This window comes from Balaenoptera musculus, chromosome 8, assembly GCF_009873245.2.
Source record: "Balaenoptera musculus isolate JJ_BM4_2016_0621 chromosome 8, mBalMus1.pri.v3, whole genome shotgun sequence".
NCBI lineage: Eukaryota > Metazoa > Chordata > Mammalia > Artiodactyla > Balaenopteridae > Balaenoptera > Balaenoptera musculus.
In genome coordinates, this window is record NC_045792.1 from 86,548,769 (window position 1) to 86,562,685 (window position 13,917).

At 43.8% G+C, this 13,917-nt stretch overlaps 1 protein-coding gene across 3 annotated transcripts in view; it reads left to right on the forward strand.

Moving 5' to 3' along the window:
* LDLRAD3 (low density lipoprotein receptor class A domain containing 3) overlaps positions 1-13,917 on the forward strand; it is a 258,649-nt gene that overhangs the window by 72,836 nt on the left and 171,896 nt on the right. The window lies entirely within an intron of this gene.

Below are 13,917 nucleotides of genomic sequence, written 5' to 3' on the forward strand. Positions count from 1 at the left end.
GGGTCTGGCCCAGCCCTGCACACTCTGCGTGCTGCCCACGGCGGGGCCAGGCCCTTTGGGGGCAGGGCTGTCCTCTCCACCTGTCTCGCTCTGTCTCAGAGCAGCGTGGTCTGTGCAGAAACAGGGGTCTTGGTGGGGTGGGAGCCACAGCTTTGGGGTAGCAGAGGACCTGTCCACCAGGCTCTACTCACCCTCCCCCTGGGAGACTCTCAGTGCCTTCACTTTACACGCGAGGATGCTGAGACTCCCAGAGGTTATGTAGCTTCAGTATCTTCTAACCAGCAAGCAGCAGACCTGGATTTGAACCCAGGGCTGCCTGACCCCAAGGTCCAGGCTGGTAACCATCTTGCACATCATCTACATTGTGCATTATTCTTGATGATGAAACAAGCTGTAGCATCACGTCAAGTATCTAGCATGGAGTTGGTACTGACTTTATAGTAATCTGCTTCCAAATGCCCTTTTCTTTGCCAACACCTGGACATCATCTTCAGATGGGCACCACCAGGACTGGGATTCTTTCTGATCCTCCCCACCCCCTCCTTCTTCAGCCTCTTTCCCGTTTTGTACCCAAAATCCGCGTGAGATGTGAGTCAGTGGTAATCTGTGAGAAAGGAGGCACCAGGGATGTGAGTTGAGGGGCCTCCAGGAAGTGGAACGATCATCCTCCCTGCCCCATAGAGGTGTGTTTCTCTTCTTTGCCAAAGTTTGGTGCTGCAGAGGGAGCTGGGCCACAGCACGCTGGCCGGCAGGAAGTACACCCAGGAGCCCTGGGCCCAGGGTTGTCCGGTGCCTGGGGACCACACAGCTGGACAATGGTTCTTGGCTCTTTCCTGGGTTTTGGGCCCCAGGCCACAGGGCCTCTCACACAGGAGAACTATGTGTTCTGGCTCTGAATCTGCTGTCTTTTTGGGAGCCAGCTGAGGAAATGAGGAGAAGATGATAATTTGAACTTTTCACATAGCTGTTACCGGGATTTGAGGCTCAGCTTGTTGACGCGCAGGAAGGAGCCGTGGGTTTGGGGCCCCCTCTGGAGCCAGGCCCCCTCTTCCTCGTGATGTACTCCCTCTGAGACTGGCCCCTCTGAGATCTGTCCAGTGTCCCTGCTGCCTGCCCCCGCTCTTCAGAGAAATTTTGGGAGGGGTTGGGTTGAGGGTATGTTTTTTGTGGGAAATAGTTCATTTTGTTTGTTGCTTGTGATTTCTTCTGAATAGACTAGTATACATAATGCATTTTTATTTTTGCAGAATTAAAAAAGAGCATTATGTCTATTGCAGCTTTTTCTGTTTCTAGCCTGGCTTCAAAATTGCTAGAAATTGAACGTTTGTAATTTGAGTTTCAAATGAGATAGTATGCGTGAACCCTATCATCTGTCCAGTTTTGAGCATTATTAAACACTCTGAATGTGTGGAATGATCATTTTTGGAATATGGTGTGTATTTGAACTCCAGTAAATGCAGATTGTCTTTAGCTGAGCTGGGAATATTCAGAACAGGACACGTTTGGGACAGAATACAGGATTGGAAGTTGAGACCTAAGTTATATCCCCAGCTTTGTCAATTTCAACTGTGTGCTATTAAAGTTCTCTGTGACAAGCTGTGTCCTGTGCCAGTACAGTTCCATGATTTCAGAATTCATGCATAAACCGGAAGAGTTGGTGGAAAGAGAAATTTTAAAAAAAAAGAAAAGAAAAGAAAAGATAGTGTGGGAAGCTGCCTGGCGCAGTTTGGTTTGGTTTGGAGCAGGCTCGCCTTGGCTATTCTCCATTAATTTTTTTTCTCCTCATTTCCGACCCTTCACCCCCCAGGGTAGTAGAGACTTGATTGGCATTTATGTAGTCTTTTGATCAAAACATAATTTAAAAAAACCATACACATAAACACACGCATTCAAAAAACCTTTCCTCTGTTGCCATTCTTTTTTCCTTTTGGTCTTTAAATTCTAAAAACAGAAGAACACTAGAAAGTTTAGACAATAGGGGGAAGGAAAAGAAGTCCTTTTTCTAAGACAAAATTTCCTTGCATTTCAGATTTCTTACATATTCCCTTCCCAGTCTAGGACCTGAGGGTGTGAGCCCTGGAGAAGGACTGTATCCAAATTCCAGCCCTCCCTTCCATCCCTCTCCCCCAGCGCTGTGTGATCTTAGGAAAGTTACCAGAATGGTCTAAAACTTAGCCATTGGAAGGATTAAATGAGAATTAATTCCTTAACCTTCTGCTGCCTCAATGCCCTCCTCTCCAAAATGAGAATAATCAGCCTTCTAAATGACATTGTTGTGACATTTTAATGCATATTAAGCACACAGCACAATGCCTGGGTATATAGTCAGTGACTTGTAAACGTTAACTGTTATTGGTCAGTCCACACAAAGTATATTCATTGTTATGCGGACGCGTTATTGAGTAACCTGCTCTTTCTACTTCCCTTTAGAGGCCCTTTGCCACATTACCATATATGTAGCAACAATAATTGTTGTTTTGTGAGGTTACCTACTGTTCCATCAAGTAGATTACCTGTAACCTAATTATTCCCCTATTGTCGGGTGTTTAAGTCTCTTTTGCTTTTTTACTTCTGCTGATCAAAATGTTTAGGGTTGACAGCAATCCCACTACTGGGCATATACCCTGAGAAAACCATAATTCAAAAAGAGTCTTGTACCACAATGTTCATTGCAGCTCTATTTACAGTAGCCAGGACATGGAAGCAACCTAAGTGTCCATCGACAGATGAATCGATAAAGAAGATGTGACACATATATACAATGGAATATTACTCAGCCATAAAAAGAAACGAGATTGAGTTATTTGTAGTGAGGTGGATGGACCTAGAGTCTATCATACAGAGTGAAGTAAGTCAGAAAGAGAAAAACAAATACCGCATGCTAACACATATATATGGAATCTAAAAAAAAAAAAAAAAATGGTTCTGAAGAACCTAAGGGCAGGACAGGAATAAAGACACAGACGTAGAGAATGGACTTGAGGACATGGGGAGGGGGAAGGGTAAGCTGGGACGAAGTGAGAGAGTGGCATGGACATATATACACTACCAAACGTAAAATAGACAGCTAGTGGGAAGCAGCCGCATAGCACAGGGAGATCAGCTCAGTGCTCTGTGACCACCTAGAGGGGTGGGATAGGGAGGGTGGGAGGGAGACGCAAGAGGGAGGAGATATGGGGATATATGTATATATAGCTGACTCACTTTGTTATAAAGCAGAAACTAACACACCATTGTAAAAAAATTATACTCCAATAAAGATGTTAAAAAAATTAAAAAAAAATTTTTTTAATAAATAAATAAAATGAGAGAGTTGAACTAAAAAAACAAACAAACAAACAAAAACAATGTTTAGGGTCGATTAAGGAACTTATCCATGCCTGGAGGGTAGAAATACAGGATGGTTTCAGCCAGAGCCAGGATGGGCTGGGCCGAGGTCTCCAGGGTAGGTACCATCTGGTCCATCCTTTCAAGGGCTCCCTGAGAGTTGTCCATTTAGAATTTGTGCCACCTCCTTCTGTGTCTTGCTCAGAAGTTACAGAGCTCTTTCTCTGATTCTTTGGAACAACTTGGTACTTACAGGAAGGAGAGAGAAGGCAGCTGATGTTCTCACTTGGTAGAGGTGATTGCCTCAAAAGCCCTATGAAATAGCTTTGGCATTTAGAAAAGAATACACTTAAACAAGGAGAAGTCTTGCGCTTTCCGAAGGGTGAGAGAAGGGCCTGGAGAATTGTGTCTTGGAGGGATACAAGGCAGAGAGCAGCTATTCTGTATCCACGGCAGAGGAAAGATTTCATGAGACAGGAAGAAACTTTTTTATTATAAAGGTAATAAAATGTCATATTGTAAAAATCGGGGGAACAGGGAAGGAGAAAAACAGAATCCCGCATAGAGTCTGTACGCTAACAGACCCAGTATGAGCATCTTACAGGTTTACATTCAGGCTTTTCTCAGTTGTAATCACCATAGGTATACGATTTTATATTTTAATTTTTTTCCCAGGTAACATTTCAACATATTAACATTTTTCTATGTTCTTCCCCATATTTCCCTATCACTTTTAATGCGTAAGTGGCCCATTCACTTGGTGAATAAATATAGTTTATTTACTTATTATTTGGTATTTATGTTGTTTCCAGTTTTTCACTGTTAGAAATAGTGCTCACGGCTGTGAAATGAGGGTAGATATGACTTTCCCCCTGTTTTGAGAAATGTTCTTCAGCTCGATTCTCAGAAATGCAATGACCGGGTCGAAGGACAGGAGCCTTTTCTGGCTCTTGCCCACTTGTTCTGCTAATGGTTTCCATCAGCTTGCTCACTGGCAACATGTGAGACGTCTGGCTTTATTTTAGTCTTGGCAGCATTGGGAAATACCTTTTTAAAAAAATCGGTTTTCTGGTTCGTTTAATAGTTGAAAACAGTTACATATTTTAATTTTCATTTTTTAAGTTCTCTAAAGAGGTTGAATGTTTTCCCAACCCTCTATATACTAGTTGCATTTCCGACCTTGTGAAATATCTATTAATGGACTAGAATAAATTTCCAGTTGGGTGGAGTCATTAAATTTTCCACCTTAGAGTTTTGAGAGTAGAGGCTCATTTGGGGATAGTCTGAGTGTATTTCTGTTCTTGGTTAGTGGAATGCCCTAAGTGATCGTTTTAGCCAAATAACTTTTTGTTGTAATAAAGGAATAAGGATATGTTTTAGATAAACATACAAGTTCCGTGGAAGCCCTGATTATGGCAAGAGCAATGACATGCCGTTACTTGAGCTTCCCCAGGGCTGCACTATCCCAGGCACTTTACATTATAGCAACTCACGGATTGTCACGAGCCTTATGAGAAAGGGACTGTTATTATCTCCAGATGAGGAAACTGAGCCACAGAGAGATGATGCAGACCCTGTCAGCTGTCCCAGAATGTAAGTCCTCATAACTTTCCTCCATCAGAGACCACTGGTGGGTTTATTCAGTCTTTCTGTACATGGATCTCTGCTATTCTACTGAACAGGATCGTACTGTATGTTATCACTAGTGATCTGCTTTTTTAAAAAATTAAGAAACATCGAAAATGTTTTTCTGTGTACAGGCGTACCTTGGAGATACCGTGGTTTCACTTCTAGACCACCGCAATAACGCGAGTCACACAAAGTTTTTGGTTTCCCAGTGCGTATGAAAGTTGTGTTTACACTATACTGTAGTCTATTAAGTAGGCAATAGAATTATGTCTAAAAAATAATGTACATACTTTCATTAAAAAATACTTTCTTGCTTAAAAATGCTAACCATCATCTGAGCCTTCAGCGAATTGCAATCTTTTTCCTGGTGGAGGGTCTTGCCTCGGTGTTAATGGCTGCTGACTGATCACGGTGGTAGTTGCTGAAGGGTGGCATGGCTGTGGGAATTTCTTAAAACGTTACCTAAAAGTGAAGTTTGCTGCATTGATTGACTCTTTCATGAATGATTTCTCTGTGGCGGCAGTGCTGTGTTTGATAGCAATTTACCCACAGAACTTCTTTTAAAAGTGGACTCAGTCCTCTCAAACCTGCTGCTGCTTCTTATCAACTAAGTTTATGTAATGTTCTAAATCCTTTGTCGTCATTTCAACAATCTTCACAGCGTCTTCACCGGGAGTAGATTCCATCTCGAGAAACCACTTTCTTTGCTCATCCGTAAGAAGTAACTCTCCTCATCCATTACAGTTTTATCATGAGATTGCAGCAATTCAGTCATATCTTCAGGCTCCACTTCTAGATCTAGGTCTCTTGTTGTTTCCACCACATCTGCAGTTACTTCCTCCGCTGAAGTCTTGAACCCCTCAAAGTCTTCTGTGAGGGTTGGAATCAACTTCTTCCAAACTCCTGTGCATGTTGATATTTTGACCTCTTCCCATGAATCACGAATGTTCTTAATGGAATCTAGAATGGTGAGTCCTTCCAGAAGTTTTTCAATTTACTTTGATCCATCAGAGGAATCACTACCTTTGACAGCTATAGCCTTATGAAATGTATTTCTTAAAAAATAAGACTTGAAAGTCAAAAAATTACTCCTTGATCCATGGGCTGCAGAATGGATGTGGTGTTAGCAGTCATGAAAACAGCATGAATCTCATTGTCCATCTCCATCAGAGCTCCTGGGTCACCACGTGCATTGTCAGAGAGCGGTAATATTTTGAAAGGAATCTTTATTTCTGAGCAGTAGGCCTCAAGAGGGGGTTTAAAATATTCGGTAAACCATGTTGTCAACAGATATGCTGTCATCCTGGCTTTGTTGTTCCATGTAGAGCACAGGCAGTGTAGGTTTAGCATCGTTCTTAAGGGCCTTAGAATTTTTAATGGTAAATGAGCATTGGCCTGAACTTAAAGTCACCAGCTCTTTTAGCCTCCTAACAAGAGAGTCAGCCTGTCCTTTGAAGTTTTGAAGCCAGCTATGAAAGTCCTAAATGGCACCTTCTTCCCATATATTGCTGTTTTGTCTACATTGAAAATTTATAGTCACCTTTATTAATTATCTGAGCTAGATCCTCTGGATAACTTGCTACAGCTTCTTTATCAGCACTTACTGCTTCACCCTGCACTTTTATGTTACAGAGATGGCTGTTTCCTTAAAGCTCATGAACCAACCTCTGCTGGCTTCAAACTTTCTTCTGCAGCTTCCTCACCTCTCTCAGCCTTCACAGAATTGAAGAGTTAGGACCTCGCTCTGGATCTGGCTTTGGCTTAAGGGAATGTTGTGGCTGGTTTGATCTTCTATCCAGAGCACTAAAACTTTCTCCATATCAGCAATAAGGCTGTTTTGCTTTCTTATCATTTGTGTGTTCACTGGAGCAGCACTTTTAATTTCCTTCAAGAACTTTTCCTTTGCATCCACAGCTTGGCTAATTGTTCAGCACTAGAGGCCTAGCTTTTGGCCTGTCTTGGCTTTCAACATGCCTTCCTCCCTAAGCGCAATCATCATTTCTAGTTTTTTATTTAGAGTGAGAGACTTGTGACTCTTCCTTTCAACTGAACACTTAGAGGTCATTATAGGGTTATATTTTAATATCTCAGGGAATAGGGAAGCCTGAGGAGAGGGAGAGAGCTGGGGGAATGGCCAGTTGGTTGATGGAACAGTCAGAACACACACAACATTTATCAATTAAGTTCGCCATCTTATATATGGGTATGGTTCGTGGAGCCCCAAAACAATGACGATAGTAACATCAAAGATCACTGATCACAGATCACCATAACAAATATAATAATAATGAAAACATTTGAAATATTGTAATAATTACCAACATGTGACACAGAGACACAAAGTGAACAAATGCTGTTGGAAAAATGGCTTGACACAGGGTTGCCACAAGTCTTCAATTTGTAAAAAACTCAGTATATGCAAAGTGCGATCAAGTGAAATGCAGTAATACGAGGTATACCTGGAAATGATTTCTAAAGTGGGTATTAGTCCTGTGAATCTCTTAAAGAAGAGACTGTACTTTATTACTGCCCCTTGCTATAATAATAAAGCGGCAATCCAAATTTCTAGAACATACATGTGACCTGGAATCAAGAGCCTTAAGATCTCCTGCCAGCTTTGTGTTGGATTGCAGCTGCCATCTCTCTGTGGTCTAACCAAATGGGGGAGGGATCTTGGAGGGTTGAGATCCGTGTTACAAGGTGGTTTGTTTTCTTCTTTGAAAAATTATATTGATCGCTATTTTTCAGGCATGTACAGACTTTTAAAGTCTCAGGCCCTTTGTGTGTGTGTGTGTGTTGGCGGGGTTGGGGATGGGGATAAATTCAAGAATCTTGTCAAATGATAAAATTTTAATGAATCTCCAAATCCAGAGACATAGAAAAATAGGTGCAAAAAATGGCATTTGAATTTTATTTGCTTTTAGTGTTCCCAGCCATTTCTTGAGCACGGCTTTTAATTTCGCCAGTGTGATGGCAGAAATCCAGGAGATTGGGCTGAGAGGGCAAGTTTGAAATAATGATCGCCAGGGAATGTAAGGGGAGGAAAGCCCAGTCAGAAACTCTTCCTTTCCTTTTTACGGTCTTCATCATCGGCCTCTAGGTGGCGCCACATATAATGTTTTCTTTTAAACCTGGTGCTCCAGGGCAAGCAGAGATGAGGGGAAATAACTGGATTCTGAGTTATTCTTCTCACCAAACTTTAGCAGTAAGTCAGCGATTTCACCAAGGCACCTACTGCTTGGCTCACATGTAAAATGCCCCAGGAAATCAGGCAGTTTCCATGGGGTGGGTACAGCTTGCTTCTTTCTCTCTTAGGCTGCTTTGTCTTTTCTCAGAGAAGGGGTTGGTGAGAGCTGACATGCTGTGACCTGGGAAGGCAGCCCGTCAATGAGCTGGGGGATGCAACTACAGTGGGATCTAATCCTCCCCTTCAGCTGTGTAAAAAGCAAAACTGGCACAACGCTATCATTATGGGTTGAATTGTGTCCCCAGCCCCCAAATTCATATGTTGAAGTCTTAACCCCAGTACCTCAGAATGTGACCTTGCCATAAAAAGGAATGAAATTTTGCCATTTGCAGCAACATGGACGGACTTGGAAGGCATTATGCTAAGTGAAATAAGTCAGACAGAGAAAGCAAATGCTGTATGATATCACTTATATGTGCAATCTAAAAAATACAACAAACTAGTGAATGTAACAAAAAAGAAGCAGACTCACAGATATAGAGAACAAACTAGAGGTTACTGTGGGGAGGGGGGAGGGGCAGTGTAAGAGTAGGGGATTAAGAGGTATCAAGCTATTAGGTATAAAATAAGCTATAAGAATATATTGTACAACACGGGGAAGGTAGCGAATATTTTCTAACTATAAGTGGAGTATAACCTTTAAAAATTGTGAATCACTATATTGTACACCTGTAACTTTTATAATATTGTATATCAATTATACAATTAAAAACATTAAAAATTAGGATAGCATGAAAAAACAAAAAAATGTGACCTTATTTGGAGATAAGACCTTTATAAAGGTAATCAGGTTAAAATGAGGTCATTAGAGTGAACCATATCCAATACGCCCTTATAGAAAGCGGGAATTTGGACACCGAGATCCATCCAGGGAGAAGATGATGGGAAGACAGAGAGAGAGGATGGCCATTTACAAGCCAAGGAGAGAGGCCAGGAACAGATCCTTCTTCAGCCCTGAGAAGGAACCAGCCCTACTGACATTATGATTTAAGACTTCTGGCCTCCAGAACTGGGAGACAGTACATTTCTGTTGTACCACAAAGTCGTGGCACTTTGTTACAACACCCCTAGCAAAACTAACCCAGCCATCTTCCCATCTCTTATTTTTTAAAAAATTGTTACATAACGAGTGAGTGACAGCTGCCCCACAGCTGTGTAACAGCATGAGGTTCACAGACATCCTGCTTCTATTTTTTTTCTTTAACAGTTTGAAAGTAAGAATCTTACTGTTACAGGTTGAATTATGTCCCCTCCAAGGACATGTTGTCGTCCTAACCCCCAGTATCTCCCAATGTGACCTTATTTGGAACTGGGATGTTGAGGTTGTGATTAGCTAAGATGAGGTCATACTGGAGTCGGATGGGCCCTTAATCCAGTATGTTGGTGTTCTTATAAGAAGCATTGTGAGGATGTGAGGGAAGAAGGCCATGTGACAGCAGAGGCAGAGATGGGAGTGATGCAGCTACAAAGCAAGGAATCCCAAGAATTGACAGCTGCCCCCGGGAGCTAAAAAGAGTCAGGGAAAGAGTCTACCCTGAGTCTCAGAGGGAGCGTGGCCCTGCTGACACCTTGATTGCAGTCTTCTGGCCTCCAGAAATATGAGAGAATAAATTTCTGTTGCTTAGAGCTACTCAGTTTGTGGTACTTTGTTATGGCAGCCCGAGGCATCTAATACACATACTTCCAAGGGATAATTCAATCGATTTGAGCTTTTGTGGGCTGGCCCAGCCCAGTAGGTGTGGGCTTTCTTTTATCAACCTCCCCGCCGGGAGGGGTGGGTGGAGCCTGGCAAGCCATTGTTAAATGCTGAATTTCAAAAGCCTTCTGAAGACGCTGAGCTTCAGAAAATGGGGGTCTAGAGAATATCACTGTGGTTTAACACTCTGTCCATGAAATGCTTCAGAATGAAAGTTCACATTCCTTCCCAGCACTTGTGGTGCAGGAGGAATCCAAGACCTGTGTGTGTTAATGTTGTTCTTTTCTAACTTAGTCATTTTGTTTGTGTGGTTGTTTTTAAACATCTCAGATAATTCCAGGCATGGCCCCCACTTCACTTAGTTTCTTTCATCTCAAATGTGAGACCATAAATCCTGTGGTTAAAAACAGGGACTTTGGGGGCCAGCCTCCATTTATGACCTCTGAGGCTCTGGGCACCAACTTACCTACCTCTACACCAATTTCCTCATCTGTAAAATGGGGATAATAACGGTACCTACTTCAGGGGGTGATAGTTAAAACATTTAATAGACGGTATGTCCAGGTGGTAATCCAAGTTAGAAATAGGGTGAAGATCAGCTCTGCTGACCGCAGGGCATTGCTGTCAGTCTTAAATCAGCTAATGTATGTGAGACTCAGAGCTGGGACGCATGGCCTGGGTTAAGCATTCAGTAAGTGCTAACTGATACTGTTCCCTCAAAAGTGCTGGTGACATTATCCTCAAACCCAAGTCTGCAGTGACATTCCTGGTCCTGCGGTGCTAGATGTCCAGGCCAGCCCTTGCACACCCCCTCTCTTCCTGCTCTCTCTTTGAAAGCCTAAGCCTTAGAAACTCCTTCCTTTGCTGGGTCAATATCTTCTTTTCACTCCAGAGAGTCTTGAACACACAGTCATGAGCTCTTATGAAATTCTCTTTAGCTTAGAGCTCCAGGGAGGCAGCCAGACACACAGAAGCCGCTGTATGAGGGAAGGAAACAAATACTTGAGGGCTTGGGGTGAGCCGGGCAGGCCCTTTGGGTCACAGGGAGTGGGGTTTGGAAGTAGCTCTCCTGCGTTCAGCTGGGAACCTGCGTCTTCACAGCCCTGCACTTGTCCCCCACCCACCAGAGTGTTCCCAGCTCTGCCCGAGTCCCGCACAATTAAGCACCTAAGTGGATTTTGATGACGGCATTTTGCTGCATCGCTTGAACAGTCTTCTGAAGTCTCTGCCTTCACTCTGTTGGCCTGAAACCCGCACCGACCCCTGCAGCCTCCAAGGTCTAGGACTCGTAGAAGTCACAGCCTTCCAGGTCCTCTCCCCGCTCCCAGATGTGCGCTTTGTGCCCTGTGCCGATGGTGCTGTCCAGATGTTGGGATCGCCGTATAAATTCCCAGGTAGTCTCCTGACAGCTACGTAGGGACAATTTCTGGCTTGTCGGGCTACACTTGACCTTAACACGAATGTGACCATATGCTCACTTTTCTAAAAGGACCCTGGCTGCTGTTTGAAGATGCCAGCAATTTTACACTAGGTGGAGAAATACGAAGTGCTCCGAAACTCTCTGGGTATATCAGTTGCCTGGGGCTGCTCTAACAACATACTGCAAACCGATGGCTTAAAAGAACTGAAATATAGTCTCTCCCAGGTCTGGAAGCTGGACGTCCAGAATCAAGGTGTCCACAGGGCTGTGCTCTCTCTGAAGGCTCTAGGGAACAGTCCTTCCGTGCTTCATCGCCGGCATTCCTTGGCGTCTTTGACTTGTAGAATCAACAGTCCAGTCTCTGCCTCCGTCATCACCTGGAGTCCGCCCTATGCATGTGTCTGTGTGTCCAAATTTCCCTCTTCTTAAAAGGATACCCATCGTTGGCTTAGGGTCCATCTTCATCCAGCATGACCTCATCTTAACTTGATTATATATATGCACTATTTTAAAATAAGGTTCCATTCTCAAGTTCCAGGACACTAATAACCTACCACACCGGGCGCATTATTTTTTTTTTAATATAAATTTATTTATTTATTTATTTTTGGCTGAGTTGGATCTTTTGCTGCACGTGGGCTTTCTCTAGTTGCGGTGAGTGGGGGCTACTCTTTGTTGTGGTGCACGGGCTTCTCATTGCAGTGGCTTCTCGTTGCAGAGCACGGGGTCTAGGCACGCGGGCTTCAGTAGTTGTGGCACGCGGGCTCAATAGTTGTGGCTCGCGGGCTCTAGAGCGCAGGCTCAGTAGTTGTGGCGCACGGGCTTAGTTGCTTCGTGGCATGTGGGATCTTCCCGGACCAGGGCTCAAACCCGTGTCCCCTGCCTTGACAGGCGGATCCTTAACCACTGCGCCACCAGGGAAGCCCTGGGTGCCTTATTGACAAAGTAGAGTGTGCAGTGGCCAGTGCCACCCAGGACCAGGCCTGCACACTCAGCTCCCTTGGATGTCCCTGTGCTGGATGGGTTCTCACTGCATCCACTTGGGGTAATTTGTTGTTATTGTTCTACTCCTGCCTTTATAGCTGGTGGTCATGGAACAGGACCAGGTGTGTCAATAGAACAGGAGTAGTTGAAAGCCTGGGGAGAGTGCTTTATATGAGAAAATAAATAAATATATACTTTTAAAGTCAGTTACAAAAGTAGTCTTACTTCTATGGCCTGGCGCCTTGACTTGGCTACTTGCATGATTAAAAAAGAAAGTACTCTGAACACTAGGTAGTGTGTATGGCAGCCTGTGAAAGTCCTGTGCCTTTAAAAGCCACAGGGGTGGGATGTGCTGTAACTAAATTGATACCTGTAGCTCTCTGCCTTGCAATCCACCTGGGAGGAAGCTGGGAGGGCTCCCAGCCAGACTGGGCTGTAGACAGCTGTTTTGTCCTGCACAAAGACATGAAAAACATGAATTAGTTTCTAAATCGGAAGCTTGCACATAAAATTGGGATTATCAGGTTTGCTTGGAAAATTAGATTTAGTGTTCGGATACTCTGCACTCAGAGAACCTTGTTTCCACCCTGAGTCTATCTTGCATTTGTTTCACCGTCTTGCTCGTTCGAAGGCCTTCAGTGTTTCTTTAATTCTAAGACACACATCTTTTTACATTTTCAGGTCTGTGAAACTGAGATACCTCTTATAATCGATGGGATAAGAAAACGTGTGTCCTACTTTAATTGGAGAGTTTTTTTCTTACTCGGTTGTATGTAAATTAGTGGCATCCCTTACAATTGGTGGTGTCTTAAGAGTCAGTGAAATTGAATTCATTTTCTCTGATTGTCAGCATAGGGCGTTTCAGCCAAAGGTCCTGACATTTCCAAACAGATAAACATACCATGTGTGTCTGTTTTCCTTGGGGTCCTTGCTGTGCTTCGGGACAGGAGGCAGCGTGCAGAGTGGGAGGGGCTGGCTCTGGGGCCACGGGGCCTGGGTTGAATCCTAGCTCTGTCACATGTGAACTGTGGGCCCTGGCCAAGGTACTTAGCCTCAGTTTCCTTAAATCCTGTGGAATTTTTATGAGGATTAAATGAACTAAAACTCTTCAAACTGCTGCTGGCACAAAGCAAGTGCTCAGTAAACAATAGCTGTACTCTTATTGGCAGTGTGGAGTCTTTAGATCTCAGCTCTGCCACTGGCTATTCACTTCCCTTCTGGAGCCTTAGTTTCTTCGTCTGTGAAATGGGAGCAGGTCTGGAAAGGGGGGTATGAGAGTCAGATGTTTGAGTGCTGATGTCTGGCGCATAGCAGGCACTTAATAAAGTACGCTTTCCCATCTTCTCCCTTCCCCAGCGATGCATATTCCCTGAAAGGGAGAGTCTCCAGGGTTGCCAGAGAATTTTTGATCCAGGCTCCCTCGGGCTCCCACAGTCATCAAAGATGTGCTGGAAGATGCTCACTAGATTCTACTTTCTAACAGGTTCTCTAAACTAAGGAAGGTGGACCGTTCTATTTCAGAAATACTGGGAATATTCAGGAGGGCAGCACACTAGTCAAAGTGATCAAGTCCCCTTCCCTGGACCATTTTCAGAAGACAGAACCCAGGGACCC